The sequence below is a fragment of the Orycteropus afer genome, unplaced genomic scaffold (genome assembly GCF_000298275.1).
Source record: "Orycteropus afer afer isolate SDZICR_OR568_19922 unplaced genomic scaffold, OryAfe1.0 scaffold00032, whole genome shotgun sequence".
In the NCBI taxonomy this organism is placed as follows: Eukaryota; Metazoa; Chordata; class Mammalia; order Tubulidentata; family Orycteropodidae; genus Orycteropus; species Orycteropus afer.
The window spans coordinates 16,274,491-16,285,894 of record NW_006921619.1 but is presented as its reverse complement, the minus strand read 5'-3'; positions in this window follow the sequence as shown (position 1 = coordinate 16,285,894).

The following is an 11,404-nucleotide window of genomic DNA, read 5'->3' as shown; positions in this document are numbered from 1 at the left end:
AATATCACCAGTAGTTGGAAAATGTGACCTCAGTGATAGAAATAACGGTGGAGATCGCATGATAGAATTTTGCAAGACAAACGACATATTCATTACAAATACTTTTTTCAACAACATAAACAGCAGCTAAATACATGGATTTTGCCAGATGGAGTACACAGGAATCAGATTGACTACATCTGTGGAAAGAGGTGATGGAAAAGCTCCTATCTTCAGTCAAAACAAGGCCAGAAGCTGACCATCAACTGCTCATTTGCAAGTTCAAGTTGAAGTTGAAGACAATTAAAACAATTCTATGAAAGCCAAAATATGACCTTGATTGTATCCCTCTTGAATTTAGAAACCACCTGAAGAACACATTTGACATATTTAACACCAGTGACCAAAAACCAGAAGAATTGTGGGATGACATCAAGAACATCATCCATGAAGAAAGCAAAGGGTCATTAAAAAGACAAGAAAGAATAAAAATGAATGTCAGAAAAGACTCGGAAACTTGTTGTTGAATGGAGAGTAGCTAAAGCAAATGGAAGAAATAACAAGATAAAAGAGTTAAACATACAATTTCAAAGAGCAGCTCAAGAAGGCAGTCAATTTTTATAATAATAATAAACTGCACAAAGACCTGGAGTTAGAAACCCAAAAGGGAAGAATATGCCCAGCAATCCTCAGTCTGAAAGAACTGTAGAAAAATTTCAAGCTTTGAGTTGTAATATTGAAAGATTCAATGGACAAAACATGGAACTATACAGGAAACATCAAAAGAAGATGGAAGGAATACACAGAGTTACTGTACCAAAATGAATTGGTTGAAGTTCATCCATTTCAGGAGGTAGTATATGATCAGGAACCATGGGTATTGAAGGAAGAAATCAAAGCTCCACTGAGGAAATTGATGAAAAAGAAGGCTCCAGGAATTGATGAAATACCCATTGAGATATTTCAACAACTGGATGCTGCACTGGAGACAATTCCTCATCTATGCCAAGAAATTTGGAAGACAGCTACCTGGCCAATTGACTGGAAAAGATCCATTTTGTACCCATTCCAAAGAAAGGTGATCCAACAGAATGTGGAAATTATCAAACAATATCATTAATGTAACATGCAAGTAAAATCTTGCTGAAGATAATTCAAAAATGATTGCAGCAGTATATTGACAGAGAATTTCCAGAAATGCAAGCTGGATTCAGAAGAGGATGTGAAATGAGAGATATCATTGTTGATGTGCAATGGATCTTGGCTGACAGCAAAGAATACCAGAAAAATGTTTACTTGCATTTTATTGACTATGCAAAAGCATTTGATTGTGTGAATCATAACAAAGTATGGATAACATTTAAAAGAATGAGAATTCTAGAACACATGATTGTGCTCATCAGTAACCTGTACATAGACCTGGATGTTGTCGTTTGAACAGAGCAAGGGGATACCACGTGGTTTAAAATCAGGTAGGGAGTGTGTCAGGGTTGTATCCTTTCACCATACTTATTCAATTTGTATGCTAAGCAAATGATCAAGAAGCTGGACTATATGAAGAAGAATGTGGCATCAGGATTGGAAGTAGACTCATTAACAACCTGCAATATGTGGATGACACAACTTTGCTTGGCGAAAGGGAGGATTACTTGAAACAGTTACTAATGAAGATTAAAGTCTTATGAAAATCCTCACAACTGGACCAATAAGCAGCAGCACAATAAATGGAGAAAAGATTGAAATTGTCAAAGATTTCATATTACTTGATTCCAAAATCAACACCAATTGAAGAAGCAGTCAAGACATCAGATGACATATAGAATTGGGCAAATCTGTTGCAAGAGACCTCTTTCAAGTGCTAAAAAGCAAAGATGTCTCTTTGAAGATTAAGGTGCACCTAACCCAAGCCATTGACGGCAAATAACAACAACAACAACAACAACCCAAGCCATGGTGTTTTCAATTGCCTCATATGTATTTGAGAGCTGGACAATGAACAAGGAAGACCAAAGAAGAGTTGATGTTTTTGAGTTGTGGTATTTGTGAAAAATACTGACAGTACCATGGACTATCAAAAGAACTAACAAATATCTTCCAGAAAATTGCAGCTGGAATGCTCTTTGGAAATGAGAATGGCCAGACTTCATCTCACCTATTTGGTCATGTTGTCAAAAGGGATCATTCCCTGGAGAAGGATATCATGCTTGGTAAAGTAGAGGGCCAGTGGAAAAGGGGAAGGCCCTCATCAAGATGGATTGACACAGTGGGTGCAACCATGAGGTCAGCTATAGCAAGGATTGTGAGACTGGCATAGGACAGGGCAGTGTTTCCTTGTGTTGTACATAGAGTTGCTACGACTCAGAGCTGACTTGATGGCACCTAACAACAACAACAACAACAGCCACCTATACGTCTTAAGCTGATTGAAAATACAGATATGGCCTTTTCAATAAAACTTCATAAATGTATGCACAAATAAAGGAAAGACTTATCTAGTGGACAAATAAATTCCTGCAATAGATGTTTAGCTCTTCCTGGTCCAGGAATTATTACCTTTTCTTTACACATTTATTCAAAAATATTTCTTAAAGACCTTCTGTGCATTACACATTGTAACAGATATTAAGAATATGGCAGTGCACAAGGAAGAAAATGTTTTTTTTTTTTTTTTTTTTTTTCCTCTTAGTGCTTATAGTCTCAGAGAATTAAGATACAAAATAAAAAATAAGAAGTGTTGTTATGGTTAGATGCTACGGAATCAGTTTCAACTCATAATGACCCTATGTATGCCAGTATGAAAATTTGTCTTATTCCACGCTATCCTCAAAAATCATGTTTAAGCCCATTGTTGCAACTGTTGTGTCAATCCTTGGAAACCCAAAAAGGGTACCTATGAGTCAAAATAGACTCGATGACAGTGAGTTTGGTTTTTTTTGGTTGAAGAGGACTTGAGGGATTTAATTTTTTTAAAAAAATATCCAGTAATTTTTATTCTTTCTTTTTTTTTTTCCTACTCCAAAATGTTTCATAATTTTTTATTTCTTTTTATGGTGATTTGGGGGAAAGTTTACAGAGCAAATTCATTTTCCATTTAACAGTTAATACACATTTTTATTTCATAACATTGATTGCAATCCCCACAATGTAAGAGGATTCTTCATACTTATTTCCTGTGGTTACCTTTTTTCTTTATCTTTCTTTCCTATGCATTCCTGGCCACTGAGCTATCTTGCTGTACAAATACTGACCTTCTGATTTCCCATGAGACAGTTCTCGTGGTATAGTGGTTAAGGTATTTGGTTGTTAACCAAAAGGTCAATGGTTCAAACCCCCTAACTTCTCTGTAGAAAATACATGAAACAGTCTGCTTCCATAAAGATTTACAGCTGTGGAAACATAATGGGGTCACCATGAGTCAAAATTGACCCAATAGAAGTGACTTTGGTTTTTTGCTTTGGATCTCTCATGGTTGATTTTTCTAAGGAATATACCTACCTGGTATAAATGTTCACCTTTTATGTCAGTCTATTGTTTGGCTAAGGAGCTCTGGTGGCACAGTGCCTATGGCATCTGACTGCTAACCAGGAGGTTGGCTGTTCAAACCCACCAGCTGCTCCACGGAAGGAAGATGAGGCAATCTACTTCCATGCAGCTTTACCTCCTCTCCCAATGAGTCAGAATCGACTTGATGGCAGTCAAGTTTTTGTTTGTTTGTTTGCTTTGTATTCTTTGGCTGGAAGCCACAGGAATGAGTTTAATTGCAGGCCTGAAGTATAACCAGTGGACATAGATTTGGGAGTTTCACCTTTCACTATCAGACCAGTTCAAGGGCTTTTAATGCATTGAATTTGGAGCATTTAATACTTGGTTAGCTGAGGAGATGAAGACGAAAAGAAAAATGAGGACAACTTTAAGGTTTCACTAAGTATAAACCTCCTCTACCACTCATCTGTCAGTTTGTCATGTTGCAATCTTGAAGGATTCTATAGGCAAAATATTGAATGATGCAGGAAGCATCAAAGGAAGATGGAAGAAATATACAGAGTCACTATACCAAAAAGAGTTTGTCGATATTCAACCATTCCAGGAGGTAGCATATGATCAAAAACTAACGGTATTGAAGGAAGAAGTCCAAGCTCCACTGAAGGAATTGGTGAAAAACAAGGCTCCAGGAATTGAGGGAATACCCATTGAGTTGTTTCAACAAATGGATGCAGCACTGGGAGCACTTACTCGTTTATGACAAGAAAATTTTAAGACACCTACTTGGCCGATCAACTGGTAGAGATCCATATTTGTGCCCACTCCAACAGAATGGAAATTATTGGACAATATCAGTAATATCACACACAAATAGAATTTTGCTGAAGATAACTTAAAAATGATTATAATAGAATTTTCATAGGCAAATTCCAGAAGAAATTCAAGCTGCATTCAGAAGAAGATGTGGAACAAGTTATATCATTACTGATGTTACATGGATCTTGGCGGAAAGCAAAGAATACCAGAAAGATATTTACCTGTGTTTTATTGACTTTGCAAAGCATATTTGACTGTGGATCATGACTAATTTTGCAATGTGGATAACATTGCAAAAAAATGAGAATTCCAGAACACTTAATTGTGCTCTTGAAGAACCTGTGCATAGATCAAGAGGCTATAGTTCAAACAGAACAAGCAGATATACATACTTTAAAATCAGACCGGTATGTTTCAGGGTTGTATCATTTCACCATACTTATTTCATATGTATGTTGAGCAAATAATCCATGAAGCTGGACTGTATAAAGCGGTATGCAGTATGAGGATTGAAGAAAGACTCATTAACATCCTGCGATATGCAGGCAACATGATCTTGCTTGCCGAAACTAAAGATGACTTGAAGCACTTATAGATGCAGCTCAGAGACTACAGACTTTAGTGTGGATTATACCTCAGCATAAAGAAAACAAAAATCCTCACAGCTGGACCAATAAGCAACATCATGATAAATGGAGAAAAGATTGAAGTTGTCAAAAATTTCATTTTACTTGGATCCACAATCAACACTCATGGAAGCAGCAGTCAAGAAATCAGACATTAGTATTCCACTGGGAAAATCTGCTGCAAAAAAGACCTCTTTAAAGTATTGAAAAGCAAAAATGTCGTTTTGAAGACTAAGGTGTGCCAAACTCAAGCCATAATATTTTCAACAGCCTCATATACATGTGAAAGCTGGACAATAAGTAAGGAAGACTGCAGATGAATCGATAACCTTGAATTGTGGTATTGGCAAAGAATACTGAAAATACCATTGACTGCTAGAAGAATGAAAAAAATCTGTCCTGGAAAAAGTGCAGCCTGAATGCCCTTATAAGTGAGAATGGCCAGACTTTGTCTCATCTACTTTGGTCTTGTTGCCCGAAGAGACCAGTTACTGGAGAAAGGTATCATGTTCGGTAGAGGGTCAGTGAAGAAGGGGAAGACCCTCAATTAGATGGATTGACACAATGACTGCAGCAATGGGCTCAAGCAGAGCAAGGATCATGAGGCTGACACGGGACTGGGTAGTGTTTCATTCTGTAATACAAAGGTCTGCTATGAGTTTGAGCCAACTGAATGACACCTAAAAGCACAAAACATAAAACTCCTGGTATCGAGCTCACATAAACCATAAAACCAAACCAAACCCACTGCTGCCAAGTCAATTCTGACTCCTAGTGACTCCAATGGACAGAGAACTGGCCCGTAGGTGTCCAAGTGTGTAATCTTTACAGAAGCAAACTATGACTCACATTGCTCTCCTGCTGAACTGCAGGCTTGGAATTGGCACCTTTTATTTAGAAGCAAACACTTAACCACTATGCAACCAGGGCTCCCCAGCCCACGGAAGGACAGTATAACTGTGTTTTGAATGAGATAATGGATTTGTATAGATTAGAATTATGCACATAATTTCCTAGAACATTAATAATATTAAGGATCATCTGATAACATTTTTAAAAAATGTCTCTGTTATTTTTATCAAGTTATTTTACCAAGTAATAGAAGCTTCAAGACATTTCTAAACTGAAGAGGTGTAACTGGAGGACCTTAAAATCCATTCTCCCCTCCAAAAAAAAAATTCATTCCAGAATTAAATTGTTATTGTATTCTTATGAAACATTAATGTGGTGAATTCTTTTCCAGCTTTAAAAATATGTTAAGTTTAAAAATATATATATTGTTGAATAAATAGCTGCTTTGCTTACTTTCAGTCTATTTTGTTTATTTATAAAGGTATAATATATATTTATGCACATGTAGTGTGTGTGTGCTTGTGCGTGTGTGAATTTCTGCTTCTGTGGGAAGTATTAGTTAACACACTCTGTGGTACTTCATTTCTACCATTAGGTCTCTCTCAAGTGGGAAATACATGAAAGTAAGATGATAGAAATAATTAAACCAGTAGGTATCACTATGGAAGGATGCCTCAAAAAGCAAATACTGAAGGCAATTTTCTGGATAGCATTCTGTGGTAGTTATGTTTGTGTGTCAACTTGGCTGGGCCTGGTTGAGTGGCTGGGCAGCTGGTAGTAGTTATTACCCATGATGAGACTGGCAATCAACTCCACGGTGGGATCTACCACAAGCAGCTGAGTAGCTGCCTTTGGGATGTGGTCTGCTTCCTGTATATAAGGAGAAGCTTTAAGAATGGTCTCTAGCCTATGGCACGCTTGGACCCTGCATATAGCTGTGTTGTTGTTCAGCAGCCTGCTATGCTCTGCTGACCTCGGGACTTACAGTGGACTTAAGTTAATGGCCTGCCATGTGGTTTGGTAACATCAGGACTGTGCCTTTTTACTTGTCAACCTGGCTTCTCAGCCTCAGCAGCTAACAGCTGTCTAAGTGAAGAAAAGCCTCTAGCTCCAGTGGGCCAGGAGCAGGAGGCAGAGCTGGACCCCAAGGTGGAGGGGCTTTCACCCAGCCTCTAGAGCCTGGCACTTTGAACTTGGACTTAAAGCCTCCAAATTGTAAGAATAAACTCCTGTTTAAGGCCATCCGATTTGTGGTATATTTCTTGTCAGCATGGCACAAGGTAACCAGAACACATACCTTCACTTTTGTTTTCCTGACCATATTGTACATTCTAAAAAAATTGTCTAGAATATCTTCACATTCTTCCTTAATTCTTTATTTTATTTTTTCTAACATATTTTCCTATTTTAATGAGGAAAACTTTGCAAAACCTCAATTATCTTAAAAACTAATGGTTTGAATGATTGTCAAATTAAAAATGAATCTTAGAAATACTTCATGGCCAACAGTTCAGTTGCTGGGAACAAATGCTAAACATAGTACTATTCTTTTGTAAGAAATTTTTTAAAGCCAATCAATTCACACTATTTGGGAATATATGTAAGATGTCGGGAGTCTCTGTATACTGCAAAATGTTAGTGTACTCAGCTGCTAATGCTGAAAATTTGGCAGTTTGATTCTACTCAGAGGTGGACTCTGAAGTAAATAAATATATTTCTAGTTAAATAAAGAAGTGGGCTGAGAGCAAAGTCAAATATTGTTCTAGAACTGGGTGGTTTGTCTAATTATGCATTTGGCTACTAACCAGAAGTTGGTGGTTAGAATTCACCCAGAGGTGCCTTGGAAGAAAGGTCTGGTGATCTACTTCTGAAAAATCCACCATTGAAAACCCTCTGGAGTAGAGTTCTACTTTGCACATGGAGGGTTGTCAAGAGTTGGAATTGACTCACCAGTAATATTTTTGTTATTTTACTTTGCTGTCATTTGTCAAGTGTATTCTAATCAGAAACTATTTTTTACTCCCATAAACCTTAAAATTCAAATTCTGCATTACTGAAAATAAAAGGCACCAAGAAAAAGCTAAATTGAATCACCAGGCAAATCTAGAAGGTAGAAAAAGCTGTAGGAAATCATGAAAAAAATCGTTTTTAACAAGTTAGGTCACTGAAAAAAAAAAAATGTAGCTTGATTAAAAAAGACTTAAAGGGCATAAGAACCACATGGCCTGCAGATCTTGTAGATTCTGGTTGGACAAATTACCTCTATAGGGAATTTGGGGATACTTGGGAAATTTAAATATGGGCTAGGTATTAGATAAGATGAAAGTATATTGTCATTCAAAGGCAGAGGTTGTTAATTAAAAAAAAGTTTACAGAGAAACACATATGACATTATCTCTGTCAAAAAGAAATATATGTATGTATATATACATACATACATTTCATAGTGATACTGCCTCAGAAATCCAAGGAGGGGTCGCTATGAGTCAGATTTGACTCGATGGAAGTGAGTTTGGTGGTTTTGTGTGTGTGTGTGTGTGTGTGTGTGTATATATATGCATGTGTGTGTGTGTGTATGTGTGTGCAAACAAAAAGATATGGGAGAATATGAAGCTATGCAATGAGGAGTTAAGAATAGTAATCTTCCGGGTGGAGGAAATACAGTGTCTTAGTGTTATGTATTTTGGTTGTTTGTGTTTTCTCACTTTTTAAAATGTACATATAAAACTTTTATAATAACAGAAGGCTAATGTCAATTACAGTGTGATATTAAAAAGTAAATAGTTAATACAAAACTCACTGCTGTAGATTGTATCCAACTCATAGTGACCCCTCCTCGGGTTTCCAAAGTGGTATCACTGTGGAAGTGGATTGCCCAACCTTCCTTCTGAGGCGTGGCTGCTGGATTTGAACCACCAGTCTTCTGGTTAGCAGTCAACTGCCTTAGGGACTATGCTACCAGAGTTCCTAATAGTTAATACAGGGGTAAGTAAATACATTGTCCAATTTTATCAATTTTTTTTAATATTTTATTGATATAACATGACATAGTAAATTATAATGCACAAAATTTCATGAGCTATTGTAATGTTTCAACCTAATAGTCTTATGTGGGTGTACTTTGTATTTTAAATTTAGTAACTGTATTTTATTCTTGGCATGTTGAGCCAGGTCAATTATTATTCCTTCACCATTTAATGTGTGTGTGTGTGTGTTCACTAGTTGCTATGAAAAATAGATATTTTTTTTGCTTCATTTTGGGATACTTCATTAAATTAAACGAATTGTAAATGTATTATAAAATTAATGTATTATAAGTAAATATTCCTAAGGAGATTTAAAAAAAAATACTAACATTCCATTCAGGATACACGTAAAGTTTTAATTTAGAGAAAGTTCAAAACAGGCATGTGTTTTAATTATCACAATAATCCTCTGAAATATTCCCTCATACAAATCAAGTCTTTAACATGGAATAATTTACATCTTTAAAATCTGGTGAGCTATATTAATTGGTTTTCACCCTGCCTTTTGCCAGAAAAGTTTCAAGAGACTTACAAGAATATATAAAACATGGCAATATATTATTAAGTGAAAGTGGGAATAATACAAATACAATTAAAAATAACCAAGGGTGAGAACAAAAGTAGAACACAAAATAAGTTTTAAAATGCATATAATAGTACCCATGTAACTAGTATAAGGTCCCTATGCAGCACAAAGAGTTTGCACTCAACTGCTAATCCGAAGGTTTGTGGTTCAAGCCCACCAATCTGTCGATAGCAGATAGGTACAGCAAATAAGGCTGGCAATCTGCTTCTGTTAAGATTACAGCCAAGAAAACCCTATGGATCAGTTCTCTTATGTAACACTTGGGGTCGCCATGAGTCAAAATTGACTCAAGAGCAACTAAAAATAGCATAACTAGTACACATGACCTATAAAAAATTTAACAGTTAACAGCTTCAGTGAGACAAAATAAATCAATTGCTCTTGATTCAAATATAAGGTTGGAATTGTTCCTGATAATAACAGTAGAGAGTATAGATTTTTTTTTTTTTTTTGTAGACTCATGAACATCCTCAACCATATTCATAAAAGTACTAGGATTTCATCATCCAATTTTCACATTACTATTGGCTTTTTATATTTGAAACACTTCTTTCAAGGCTTTAAAGATTCACAGCTTTATTTACAGTTCTCCAAATAACTAATTTCTAGTTCTTTAGAAGGTGCTGCAAGACTATTAATGTTATTTGTGTGAATTACAAAGAATCAGAAAACTTGAGATTAAATCTTGTAATCTTCTAAAAAATTTACCATTTAAAAATTTAAGATGTTTGCTTTATGAATACAAATGAAATACTATTAGCAATCAATCATGGACTTCTCTAAGTGTGTATAGAATTCCACTCTTTTTAAAGTACATCTTTTATATAAAAATACATACATATATATATTGTAGAGAGTTGTGAATATTTATTTCTTTATTTTGATATATATTTGCTCAATTATATATTATGTCAGCTGTTTTCCTGGGTTCTAAGAATGATGAGTCGATTCCAACTCACAGTGATCCCCACAGGGTTTCAAAGGTTGTAAATCTTTACAGAAGTAGATTGCCTCATCTTCCTCCCATGGAGCAGCTGGTGGGTTTGAACCAGCAACCTCCTGGTTAGCAGCCAAATGCCTTACCCACTACACCACTAGAGCTCTTTAACAATGATGAATGGTAGTCACCTGAAGTGACTTTTAGTATAGGGTATTCATGAAACGTATTTGGATGTTTAAACCAAATGAGTGAACCTGCTGCTTTAGCTGTTATTACTGTTGTTGTTGTTGTTGTTGTTGTTATGTGCCATCGAGTCGGACCCGACTCATAGCGACCCCTCCTTGGGTTTCCAAGGCAGTATCACTACGGAAGTAGTTTGCCCAACTTTCCTTCCGAGGCGTGGCTGGTGGGTTAGAACTGCCAGCCTTCTGATTAGCGGTCAAGTGCCTTAGGCACTATGCTCCAGAGCTCCCATTACTGCTGTAGTCTAATAATATGTATGCAAAACTTAAGACACGGATCCATTATGTTGTTTATGACACAGTAGGTCACCACTGACTCCTATATTAATTTAGCATTTGCCTTTGACATTTAGAGTGTGGAGGGGGAACTTCTTGTCTTTCATTCCCACCAGTGGCTAGTATATGAAACTGTTATTTTCTTTTCTATTTTAACAGAATCAGAACCTTGGTAGACACTTTATATAATAGCTTGTTTCTGCTAAAGTTATCAAATATTTCTTTCAATTGAGAATACAAAAAGTAACCAGGACTATACAGAGAGTGCTAAAAGCTTGTCGATTTTTTCAAAGAGTAAAATCTCTGGCCCCTTTTGAAAGTTGCTTTCTGTTATTAAAGTGTCATTTTATTTTAATATCACCATATCACAATCACTAATAGCAAGATACAAATCACAAACATTTCTAAATCCTAGCAATCTTATCTTAAAAAATCTGTGTATGAAAGAGAGAGAGAGAGAAAGATAGAAGGAGAGTCTGTATGTGTGTGTGTGTATAAAGACAAAGAATGAGGGAGAATATGAGAATAATAGAACAGCGAAGTAATGGGTGAATCGAACTTTTTGATTAAATTGAGCA